The 12,569-nt window shown below is 26.2% G+C and overlaps 1 protein-coding gene across 6 annotated transcripts in view; it reads left to right on the top strand.

Annotated features, from left to right (window-relative positions):
• Positions 1-12,569, top strand: part of heph (polypyrimidine tract-binding protein 1 heph) — a 381,579-nt gene that overhangs the window by 26,906 nt on the left and 342,104 nt on the right. For 2 of the 6 annotated variants that reach the window (XM_065516409.1, XM_065516410.1), the window contains exons 1-2: positions 5,913-6,214; positions 8,005-8,211. The exons of 3 other annotated variants lie outside the window; for them this stretch is intronic. The gene's annotated coding sequence lies outside the window, so the exon portion shown is untranslated. Of the gene's footprint in view, positions 1-5,912; positions 6,215-8,004; positions 8,212-12,569 lie in introns of those variants that run through there. One more of the 6 variants, XM_065516408.1, reaches the window with a different exon arrangement.

A 12,569-nucleotide genomic window follows, 5' to 3' on the forward strand; every position in this document is an offset into this window, starting at 1 on the left:
ATAAATTTTCATTGCCTAGAATTTCATTTAGAATCGCATCCTCGAAGGAACAATCATTATTTGCATAGGCCTCATATGGATGTGGTTTTTATCTATATTTATTATTGAATCGTTTCAGAGAAATGGGTGGGTTTTTATGCTTGTTTTCTTACTCCACACAAAATTTATGTTTCCTCGAATAATAAATTAAATAATAAACTGTGATTTGTTAAAACATATGTTTTAAAGAAACTATAAACTATTTAAGTTATTTATTAATATAATACAAACAGATATTTAGATTTTAACCAACCTTTTCAAATATTTATGTATGTAAACTATTTTTTTATTTATTTATAATATGCACTATATAAACTTTTTATTAGATCTAATTTATTGTTATAATTTAACTTTTTTATTATCAAATGCTTTTCAAATTTCAACCAAAAAAACAATCCTAAAAATGTTTCCTTTATCAAAAAAAAAAAAAAATAGAAAAAAATATAAACAGATTGAAATCTTTTTTATGCGCTTGTTGTTATGTGAATTTTCTTTTCTCTACCTTAAACGCTGTATTTATACTTTTTCTAATGGTTCTTCTAAATTTCTTTTGTGTGTGTGTTTATTCAACGACTTTTCAATGAAATTTATTTAGTATGCAACATAAATATTCCAATTTAAATGGTAAGGGAAACAAAATAAAATGTTTAGCAAAAACGAATTATTAGCAGACACATATTTTAATAAATATTTATATTTGTTGTCCCCAAAACACCCAACACCAACCAATCAACCATCCACCAACCACCACGGCACTACTATTACCATTTCTGCTAAACAAACATCTCAAAACAAACAACAAAATCACTCCTACACAAAAACATAAATAATTTTTTTAGTCTTTCAGATTTTAACAAAAATTCTATCTAGTTTTGTCTTTGTATTTTATAGTTTTCTTTTCTTTTTTTTTTGATAAAATTTTAAAGAAATTTCAAATATTTTCTAATAACAATAATAATAAAAACAACTACTAGTATAGATGCAATTTAATCTAATGTTTTTAAATATTTATAAAATACAAATATTTTCCGCTACATTTCTATCGCTAACATTTGTTTTTAAAACTTAAATGTTTTCTTAATAAATTTATTATTTTTGTCTATATTTTGTATGTTTTTTTTTCTATCGATCTGAATCCTCTCTAACTGATTTGTGTATATAAATATTAATTTAATGTTAGTATGTATAGAAATTTGTATCTTAACTAAATGAGAATTATTACCTTGGTGCTTTTGAATTCAAATCCATAAAACAAATTGTTGCATTCTTTTTGTGTTACTTTTTTTTATACATTTTATAAATATAATTATATTATAATAATTATATAATGTAATAATAATCTATAATATAAAACGTTGATATTCTTTAAATACTTCTATTTCCATATTCCTATCACCATCAACTTTTCTGCGACTTTTACTACCACTTTGCTGTCCTTTACTCTATCACATACTTCATTTTTTCCATTTATCTCTTTTAAGGGACATTTTTACAAAATTTCAAACTTTTGTCATTTCTATAAAATCATAGAATAAAGTTTAAATTGCTTAGAAACTTTAAAAAAGTTTATTTTATACATTAAATAAAATAAAACACTTCTAAAGTTCATTTCAAAAAAGTTGCTTTTAAGAAGTAACTTTTCAGAAAATTTCCTTATAAGAAGTATCTTTTCAAAAAAGTTTCTTTTAAGTACTTTTTAGAAAAGTACAATTTGAGAATAGTTCCTTTTAATAAGTTCTTTTTTGAAAAGTTTCTTTTAAGAAGTACCATTTGAGAATATTTCCTTTTAAGAAGTACCTTTTCAGAAAAGTTCCTCTTAATAAGTACCTTTTTGGAAAAGTTCCTTTTAAGAAGTACCTTTTTGTATAAGTTTCTTTTAAGAAGAACCTTTTGAGAATAGTTTCTTTTAAGAAGTACCTTTTCGGAAAAATTTCTTTTAAAAAGTACCCTTGGAGAAATGTTCCTTTTAAGAAGTAACTTTATGATGTACCTTTTGAAAAAAGTTCCTTTTCAGAAGTACCTTTTGAGAAAAGTTCCTTTTAAGGAGTACCTTTTCAGAAATGTTAAAAGGAACATAGAAGTTCTTTTTAGGAAAAATTTCTTTTTGAAATAAAGTACCTTTTTGAAATACAGTACCTTTTTGAAATAAAGTACCTTTTTGAAATAAAGTACTTTTTTGAAGTACCTTTTTGAAATAAAGTACTTTTTTGAAGTACCTTTTTGAAATAAAGTACTTTTTTGAAGTACCTTTTTGAAATAAAGTACCTTTTTGAAATAAAGTACCTTTTTGAAATAAAGTACCTTTTTGAAATAAAGTACCTTTTTGAAATAAAGTACCTTTTTGAAATAAAGTACCTTTTTGAAATAAAGTACCTTTTTGAAATAAAGTACCTTTTTGAAATAAAGTACCTTTTTGAAATAAAGTACCTTTTTGAAATAAAGTACCTTTTTGAAATAAAGTACCTTTTTTAAATAAAGTACCTTTTTGAAATAAAGTACCTTTTTGAAATAAAGTACCTTTTTGAAATAAAGTACCTTTTTGAAATAAAGTACCTTTTTGAAATAATGTACCTTTTTGAAATAAAGTACCTTTTTGAAATAAAGTACCTTTTTGAAATAAAGTACCTTTTTGAAATAAAGTACCTTTTTGAAATAAAGTACCTTTTTGAAATAAAGTACCTTTTTGAAATAAAGTACCTTTTTCAAATAAAGTACCTTTTTGAAATAAAGTACCTTTTTAAATAAAGTACCTTTTTAAATAAAGTACCTTTTTGAATAAAGTACCCTTTTAAATAAAGTACCCTTTTAAATAAAGTACCCTTTTAAATAAAGTACCTTTTTAAATAAAGTACCTTTTTTAAATAAAGTACCTTTTTAAATAAAGTACATTTTTAAATAAAGTACCTTTTTAAATAAAGTACCTTTTTAAATAAAGTACCTTTTTAAATAAAGTACCTTTTTATATAAAGTACCTTTTTAAATAAAGTACCTTTTTAAATAAAGTACCTTTTTAAATAAAGTACCTTTATAAATAAAGTACCTTTTTATATAAAGTACCTTTTTAAATAAAGTACCTTTTTAAATAAAGTACCTTTTTATATAAAGTACCTTTTTAAATAAAGTACCTTTTTAAATAAAGTACCTTTTTATATAAAGTACCTTTTTAAATAAAGTACCTTTTTAAATAAAGTACCTTTATAAATAAAGTACCTTTATAAATAAAGTACCTTTTTATATAAAGTACCTTTTTAAATAAAGTACCTTTTTAAATAAAGTACCTTTTTAAATAAAGTACCTTTTTAAATAAAGTACCTTTTTAAATAAAGTACCTTTTTAAATAAAATACCTTTTTAAATAAAGTACCTTTTTAAATAAAGTACCTTTTTAAATAAAGTACCTTTTTAAATAAAGTACCTTTATAAATAAAGTACCTTTTTAAATAAAGTACCTTTTTAAATAAAGTACCTTTTTAAATAAAGAACCTTTTTAAATAAAGTACCTTTTTAAATAAAGTACCTTTATAAATAAAGTACCTTTTTAAATAAAGTACCTTTATAAATAAAGTACCTTTATAAATAAAGTACCTTTTTATATAAAGTACCTTTTTAAATAAAGTACCTTTTTAAATAAAGTACCTTTTTAAATAAAGTACCTTTTTAAATAAAGTACCTTTTTAAATAAAGTACCTTTTTAAATAAAGTACCTTTTTAAATAAAGTACCTTTTTAAAATAAAGTACCTTTTTAAAATAAAGTACCTTTTTAAAATAAACTACCTTTTTAAAATAAAGTACCTTTTTAAAATAAAGTACCTTTTTAAAATAAAGTACCTTTTTAAAATAAAGTACCTTTTTAAATAAAGTACCTTTTTAAATAAAGTACCTTTTTAAATAAAGTACCTTTTTAAATAAAGTACCTTTATAAATAAAGTACCTTTTTAAATAAAGTACCTTTTTAAAATAAAGTACCTTTTTAAATAAAGTACCTTTTTAAATAAAGTACCTTTTTAAATAAAGTACCTTTTTAAATAAAGTACCTTTTTAAATAAAGTACCTTTTTAAATAAAGTACCTTTTTAAATAAAGTACCTTTTTAAATAAAGTACCTTTTTAAATAAAGTACCTTTTTAAATAAAGTACCTTTATAAATAAAGTACCTTTTTAAATAAAGTACCTTTTTAAAATAAAGTACCTTTTTAAATAAAGTACCTTTTTAAATAAAGTACCTTTTTAAATAAAGTACCTTTTTAAATAAAGTACCTTTTTAAATAAAGTACCTTTTTAAATAAAGTACCTTTTTAAATAAAGTACCTTTTTAAATAAAGTACCTTTTTAAATAAAGTACCTTTTTAAATAAAGTACCTTTTTAAATAAAGTACCTTTTTAAATAAAGTACCTTTTTAAATAAAGTACCTTTTTAAATAAAGTACCTTTTTAAATAAAGTACCTTTTTAAAATAAAGTACCTTTTTAAATAAAGTACCTTTTTAAATAAAGTACCTTTTTAAATAAAGTACCTTTTTAAATAAAGTACCTTTTTAAATAAAGTACCTTTTTAAATAAAGTACCTTTTTAAATAAAGTACCTTTTTAAATAAAGTACCTTTTTAAATAAAGTACCTTTTTAAATAAAGTACCTTTTTAAATAAAGTACCTTTATAAATAAAGTACCTTTTTAAATAAAGTACCTTTTTAAAATAAAGTACCTTTTTAAATAAAGTACCTTTTTAAATAAAGTACCTTTTTAAATAAAGTACCTTTTTAAATAAAGTACCTTTTTAAATAAAGTACCTTTTTAAATAAAGTACCTTTTTAAATAAAGTACCTTTTTAAATAAAGTACCTTTTTAAATAAAGTACCTTTTTAAATAAAGTACCTTTTTAAATAAAGTACCTTTTTAAATAAAGTACCTTTTTAAATAAAATATCTTTTAAAATAAAGTACCTTGTAAATAAAGTACCTTTTTAAATAAAGTACTTTTTTAAATAAAGTACCTTTTTAAATAAAGTACCTTTTTAAATAAAGTACATTTTTAAATAAAGTACCTTTTTAAATAAAGTACCTTTTTTAAATAAAGTACCTTTTTTAAATAAAGTACCTTTTTGAAATAAAGTACCTTTTTTAAATAAAGTACCTTTTTGAAATAAAGTACCTTTTTGAAATAAAGTACCTTTTTGCAATAAAGTACCTTTTTGAAATAAAGTACCTTTTTAAAACGTGATCAAAAGTACATTGTCTTTCAAAGGAAGCTTTTTAAACAAATTTTAGTAAAATAAAGAAGATAAAATTAAACTAAATACTAAAGTCAGACTTAAACTGCTTATAGGCTTAATTCCATCCCAACCTAATATTGGCATTTTTCGAAACAAATCGAAACTTTTCAAATGTACTGCCAATTTCCAAAGTAATTTATCTTAGATTTACAACATGTTTCTGTGCACTTTTTATTTACACATTGTGGACTTTGTCGCAATTGCTACTTTGATGGAATAGATCTGGTGTTCTTAACTTGTGTATATCTTTTAAAATTCCACCATTTTTCTTTTTAAAGGTTTCGATCTCTATAATCCCCCAATTTTTTGCTGAGTAATATGCAAAACCCGATTTTGGCCCTGCTACGAAACCGCCACCGAATATATAACTCTATCTCTTAAAATGGTAGCTCTCAGAAAAAATCCTTTTCAGGAATAATATTTAATTAATGATTTTAAGGAATATATTTTTAAAAACTAAAAATCTAGCCACTTTTTAATTTTATAATTTTAAAAACTATATATTAAAATGATATTTTATTTTTTGGTAGTTTTTTTATTGTAATATACTCGTATTTAAAGATTTTCTTTCCGAATACTATCTCCTGTTTTTGAACTCAAACGCTCGTTTTCATTTCCCAAAGAACACACACACACTTAAACACACTACTTTTCCACCATTTCTTCTTCTACTTCACCTGTGTCTTCTATTTTATTTCTTCTTACTTCTTCTCTTCTGTCTGTCACTTTCATTACTTTTGTTTCCCACAAAAATAATGTTTTGTTGTAAAACAAATTTCTAACAGAAAATTTCAAAAAAAAAAACCGAAAATTAAATCGAAAATTTTTTCTTTTTCGATTATTTGCAGGCCAGTAAGAGAAGTTCGTTCACAAAAACAACAGCGCGCGCCAAATTAAACACAAAACAAGTAAGAGTGCTATATTCGGCTGTGCCGAATCTTATATACCCTTCACCAAATTATACTTCAAAATTTTAAATATTTTTAGGTAAACAAAATTTAATTTTTTTTCCAGTTGCTTTTTGAATTTTTTGGAAAAAAAAAATTTTCGATTGTTATTTTAAAATTTTTTTTTTTAAATTTTAAAAATTTTTTTTTTTAAATTTTAAATTTTAAAATTTTTTTTTTGTTTTTTCATTTTTTTTTTTTTTTTTAAAAATTCGGGTTCAAAATTTTTTTCCCGATTTTGACCCATTGTAGGTCCAACGTACTATGGTCTTATATACGTCGTTGCAAATGTCTTTGAAATATCTATAATTAGATATCCATATTGTCTATATTAATGTCTTAGTAATCCAGATATAGGTAAAAAAATAGGTCAAAAATCGAGGTTGTCTTGGTTTTTTCCTCATATCTCAGCCATTTGTGGACCGATTTTGCTGATTTTAAATAGCAAAATTCTCGAAAGCATGTCTGACAGAATTATTGAAGATTTGGATCCCGAAGATATCTGGGGTCTTCAGAAAACTGATTTCAACAGACAGACAGACAGACAGACGGACAGACAGACAGACAGACAGACAGACAGACAGACGGACATGGCTTAATCGACTCCGCTATCTATAAGGATCCAGAATATATATACTTTATAGGGTCGGAAATGAAAAATGTAGAAATTACAAACGGAATGACAAACTTATATATACCCTTCTCACGAAGGTGAAGGGTATAAAAATAAAAAAAGGTTTTTTTTAAATAAATAAAAATAAAAATATTTTGCATTTTAAAAAAGCGTCCTAAAAAAATAACAATAAATAACATATTGCATAAAAATATCAAAAATAACAAAAACTCCAACAATAACAAACAGCAAGCAACAATTAAGAACAATCAACACCCACTTATTCAAGATAAAATTAAAATCAAATAAAAAAATTAAAAAAATTTTAAAAATATAAATTTCTTTTGAAAATAAGAAAGTACCACCACACAGCTTTAAATAGAAATAAAAATAAATAAATTAAAAAAAAAGAAAAGATTTATTTGTCAACAGACTAAATCATCTACATATCTGTGTAGCTGGCGCTGCTGTTGGCCTCTAAGGTTCTTTTTAACAATTGTTTGGCAAACAAAACTGAAACACATTGACATTTAAATTAATTTTTTATTCAAAATAATTTGTTTTTTGAAAAAAGAACTAAATTTATCTAGACTTTGCTGGGAATAACAATCATATAAATTGGACTAATCCTCTCTATATCCAAGTAACCATCCATCAAACTATTAACCAAATATTCATATTTAGTCATTCCCTCAGGCCAGCCAGCCAGCCGATCGGTCTGTCAGTCTGATATTGAAACACTTTTTTTTTCGTGTTTCCAACAAATTCAAAATAATTAAACAAAATTATTGAAAAGTAATTGATTGATGTCAACAACATCATAAATAATATTCAGCTGTGTGCGTTTGTGTGTCTGAATATTTTTCAGTGTTTAAGTGTGTGTGATTGCGCTCTTTTTTTCTTCTTCAATAGTTTAAATTATTTTTGATGAGTGAGTGAGTGTATGTGGTTGATATCGTTGTTGTGTTGTGGTTTCGTTTAAATTCTATAGTTGAAGTGATTGTTTTTGATTTTTTTGCTTTTTTTATCACACCAAAAAAACAACTACAAAAAAGTGTGGTGTTTTTTTACTCGCGCCGGATTTTTTTTTTCATTTAAATAAACGTTATTTTTATTCTCGTTTAAATCTGTCTCACAGTAAAAAAGTAAAAAAAAATCTAAAAATTTTGTTTGATTATTACACACACGTGAATTTGCATAAAAATCTATAAATATAGAAGAAAAAGTACTACAAATAAATCAAACTAAACTAAAACACAAATCCCAATTTAAAACATAAAACTCAAACTTTTAGTGGCAGTGATTTGGAGTCTACATCAAATGTACGGTTCTGTTAATTAGTCGGGTGAGTAAAAAAAAAAACAAAATAAAACTAAAACTGTTACAAAATCTTTGCAAATATATTTAGTGTTGAATATTAAACATAATTTACTAGATCTTTTATAGCGGTTGCTTCCTTATTGTCTAGCTTAAATCTTTTGACTTTTTTATACTTTTTCTGTGGATTTTAAGAAAAATTCCAATGTTTATAAGAATTTGTCTATTTGGTTAATATTTATTACTAGAGTCCCACCGAAAACTGAATATTCGGCCAAAAATCATTATGCTGTGTGATTAGATGCAAGCCAAGATTTTGTAATAATTCTGACATTTCTAAACGGCTGGACCGATCGGGATAAAATTTGACGCGGGCCAAGGAGTATTCGAGTTTAAGTTATTAAGATGAGCCCTACAAATGTTCCTGGTGGCGCTATTGGGTCTCAAAGTAGGGTACCTTTGACATGTAAAATTTTTAAACACGTGTAATATGTAATAAAATAGTTATTTATTAACAAAACTCCATGAAATTTTAAAAATTTTACATGTCGAAGGTACCCTACTTCGAGCCCCAATAGAGCGCCGCACCTTGAGATTTTGTAGGGCCTATTTTAACAATTTAAACTCGAGTACTCCTATGAACCTTGTCCTATGCTTCTCCAATTTTTGTATAAAATGAGTACAATATCTTTACGCCAGATTTGGAAACAGGCCAGACTATTTACAATGAAATTTTTACTGAAACTTTATAAAATTATTCCCTGTGGTCTGGTTCCGGTCGTTGAACGTGCGGGTGCAATGCTTCGACGCACGGTGGCTCATATCTCAATTTCATCGGCCAAAAGTCCAACTTTTTGTTAACTCCGATTTCAAAAATTTTAATGCCATTCAATAGTAAACACATTGAAACTGAAGCTACGTACACACGGTTGTCAGATCTTACAATATTGTCAGAAAACTTTTCAGAAAATGTCTAACAACCGTGTAAACTTACAATTTTTGTCTTACAACGTTGTCAGAAAAAGTATTGTCAGTACATTGTAGGACAATAATATTATCAGACATCTGACAATCGTGTAAACACCTTACGTTGCCATTGCCAGATCATTGTAAGATCATTGTCAGAAACTTTTTATTGTCATATGTGCGAAGTTTATGCATCTGACAATGGCATCATTGTCAGTGCAAAAAACACACGATCATGACCCTATACTCAGTTTGTCCATTTTGGTGACCAATTTTTATTTTTATGGGCCCCCAAAGATTTTGAAAATCAGTGGGCTCTCAAAAAATGGTGTCATCAATTTTTGGCCAAAAGCTAATTCAGACTTGGTGATACCGCTTAACTTTATATGGCAATAATATAGCTAAGAGTCCGCCAAACAAATTTTGTTAACATTTTTTCCCAAAAAATAGATTTTTCGTGACCTTTTTTTGAAAAAAATATAGGAAGAACAATTTTTTTTTCCTTTTTTTAGAATAACTTCCAGGGACTCCTAATTTTTCACTAACAATATTGAGTAATGTTGTAGCTACGGTAAATCTGAATAACTCTTGTGAACATATCGATGCATTATGAACGTGTCTAGTCCCTCTAAATAGCACATTCATTTTTACTATTTTTTGACGCTAAAACAAAGATTGTTTGTTGAAATAGTATGATCAAGTCCACACTTCTATGTTGTGCTGTATTATTTAGTCGGCTGAGGTGTTCGGAATGGGGATCAGTGGGAGGACCCTTAAAATCACACATTTAAAAAAAATCGCCAAAATTGATCAAATTGTTCGGAGACCATTCGCAATAAATTATGATACAACTCCGGCTCGTCAGTTCGTAAGTGGATGAGCAATGTAGCGTAAAATCCTTCCTACTGATGACGAAGTACCCAATCTTTTACCCAAACTTTGCGACGATTTTTTGCTATTTTGCCTTCATCCGTCATGCAATGGCTTTTTTTCTGTTCCATAATAATACTTTAAATTTCCGACTTTTTAATAAAAACACAGATGACAATTATAATTGTTTGTAAAAAGATTTGAATTTTCTTCTGACAATGTCTAACAAGAGATCTGGTTACCTTTGCCATACAACAATCTGACAACCGTGTGAACTGACAATTTTTGTTGGCATATAAATTTATTGTTTGACAATTGTCTGACAATGAAATTGTAAGGTTTTCTTACAATCGTCTAAACTGACAATTTACCTTTTGGTAATAATATTTCATTGTCAGTACATTGCGAGCACATTGCCAGATCTGACAACATTGTAAAATCTGACAACCGTGTGTACGTAGCTTGAGGTAGCCAAAAAATTAGATAAAAATATTGTCAATTGTGTGCGTGGCATGTTGTTAAAGTCAAATATATTATGTCATTTTATAAAAAATGTAATATTTGTAAATTTGATCAGAAGTAAATTATCATTACTCCCAAACTATTACCGATAATTGGATGATTTTTTGTTGTTCCGTTGGTAGTATAATAGTCTTTAAGAACTGATATGATTTGTCACTGTACCGTTTTTTAGCTGATGTGTTATTAAAGTTTTTCTCAGGTAGTATAATTTAGTAAAATTTGAATTTCAGTGGAATAAAAGTGCTTAGGGTCAAAAGGGGTTAAACAAATTTTATTACCAGGAGAAAGGCTAAAGTGTCCTCTTTAAGCCCATATATTCTTGATGACCTGTTCTGACCTGTTTGTTGAACACTTTTTTCATTTGAATGAAATTACTCTCAAATTTTTTATCTATTTTTATTTTACCTGTTCATATCACTGGCGCAAAGCACAAGTCGAAGTTTTGAAGATATTGTGATAAAATTAGGTGCATACATTTTTTCGGCCTGAAAATTACTGAAATCGGTCCATTATTTCACCTAGAACCCATACAAATGTTCTCCCGAAATTATACTTTATCGGTCGTAAATGGTTAATTTATATAGGTATCTACACAATTTTTGCTCCAAATGAGTTTTATATAAACTGAATTAATGTCACCTAATTTCATGATGATCGGTCCATATAAGGCCCGCTTCCAAAAATCACTTTAACGAGCATAAATCTCTTAAAAATGTTGGTATAACCACAAAATTCAACAGAAATAACTTTCATATAGACATAAATCACACGACCTAATTACATGGCGATCGGTCCATAATTAGTCATAGCTCCCATATAAGACCCGCTTCCGAAAATCATTCACGAAAATAAATTATAGTGTAGGGTATTATATCCAGCTTGGCCAAACATACTTCCTTACTTGTTTTTATCTGCTTACAACGTTTTTACAAGTAAAGCTGATGCAAAAAATAAAAATCCGCATTTTCATACTAAATGCTATAAAAAAATTAAAAGTTCAACTTTAACATTAAATTGCTCAACAACTGCTGAACCGATTTTAACGAAATTAAAACTGAAGAAAAAGTTATCTGTCCATCAAAAAAAAATTCTAAAATAGCTCTATCGGTTCAAAAGTTACAGAGTTTTGGCCAATGAAAAACGATAATGAGCCACTGTGCGACGTACGATTTTAATCAATAAGACACATGATTTTGATGTTTAATTTTTAGTCAGCGTTTTCTCTGCAGGCTCCTGCGAAATCAGTCGTTTTCTGTTAATGGGGAGCATTGTTCCTGGCTTCTGGTGAAATATTGATGGTTGAACTACTAAAGTACAGAGTAAAGTCTCTGTGGGATGTTACATACTGCCATCAAATCGCTATCTGGTGTCTTCATTAACCTTTAAATGCATGATTTTTACTTTTATTTTTCTAGAAAGTATCAAATATTCAGTTGATTTTTATTTATTATATTTACTTTAGTTTTAGTTTGATTTAGCATTTATTTAGCTGAAACTTTTCGTACTCCATTTGATTTTTCTGAATTAAAATCTGAATTAGTATCAAGCTTATATTCGTCTAAAATTAAGTGGAACTGGAATGTAGACAATTGGCAGCAATATGCATTATATATTTATTTATTTTTAACCCTTATTAGGTCCTTATGTAATTATTCCTAATGTTGGAAGACATACGTTGGTCATAGTTCGTTCCTTTGGAATACTTTGGAGGATTATCTTGGTGTATTAATTTAATTTAGAGCAAATAATTATCATTTTGTAAAGTCTAATGTTTCGACAAAATAAAAAAAATAATTGTTTATTTTTAACACATTCCCATTAAACTTAAATATTATTATATGATTATTAATAAAAAAAAATCGTAACACTATATTTTCAACTAAAACACTTTACTAGGGGGTTTTCTAAATCTTTCTAAAGAAAATCAGACACCTTCAATTAATCACAGTCTATACAACAGTCCACTATAACTAAAAATATGAAGTCATAATTTATTGTAACTTAAAAATTTTGAGAAACCAGCCTCTT

Source organism: Calliphora vicina, chromosome 1 (genome assembly GCF_958450345.1).
Source record: "Calliphora vicina chromosome 1, idCalVici1.1, whole genome shotgun sequence".
Classification (NCBI taxonomy): domain Eukaryota; kingdom Metazoa; phylum Arthropoda; class Insecta; order Diptera; family Calliphoridae; genus Calliphora; species Calliphora vicina.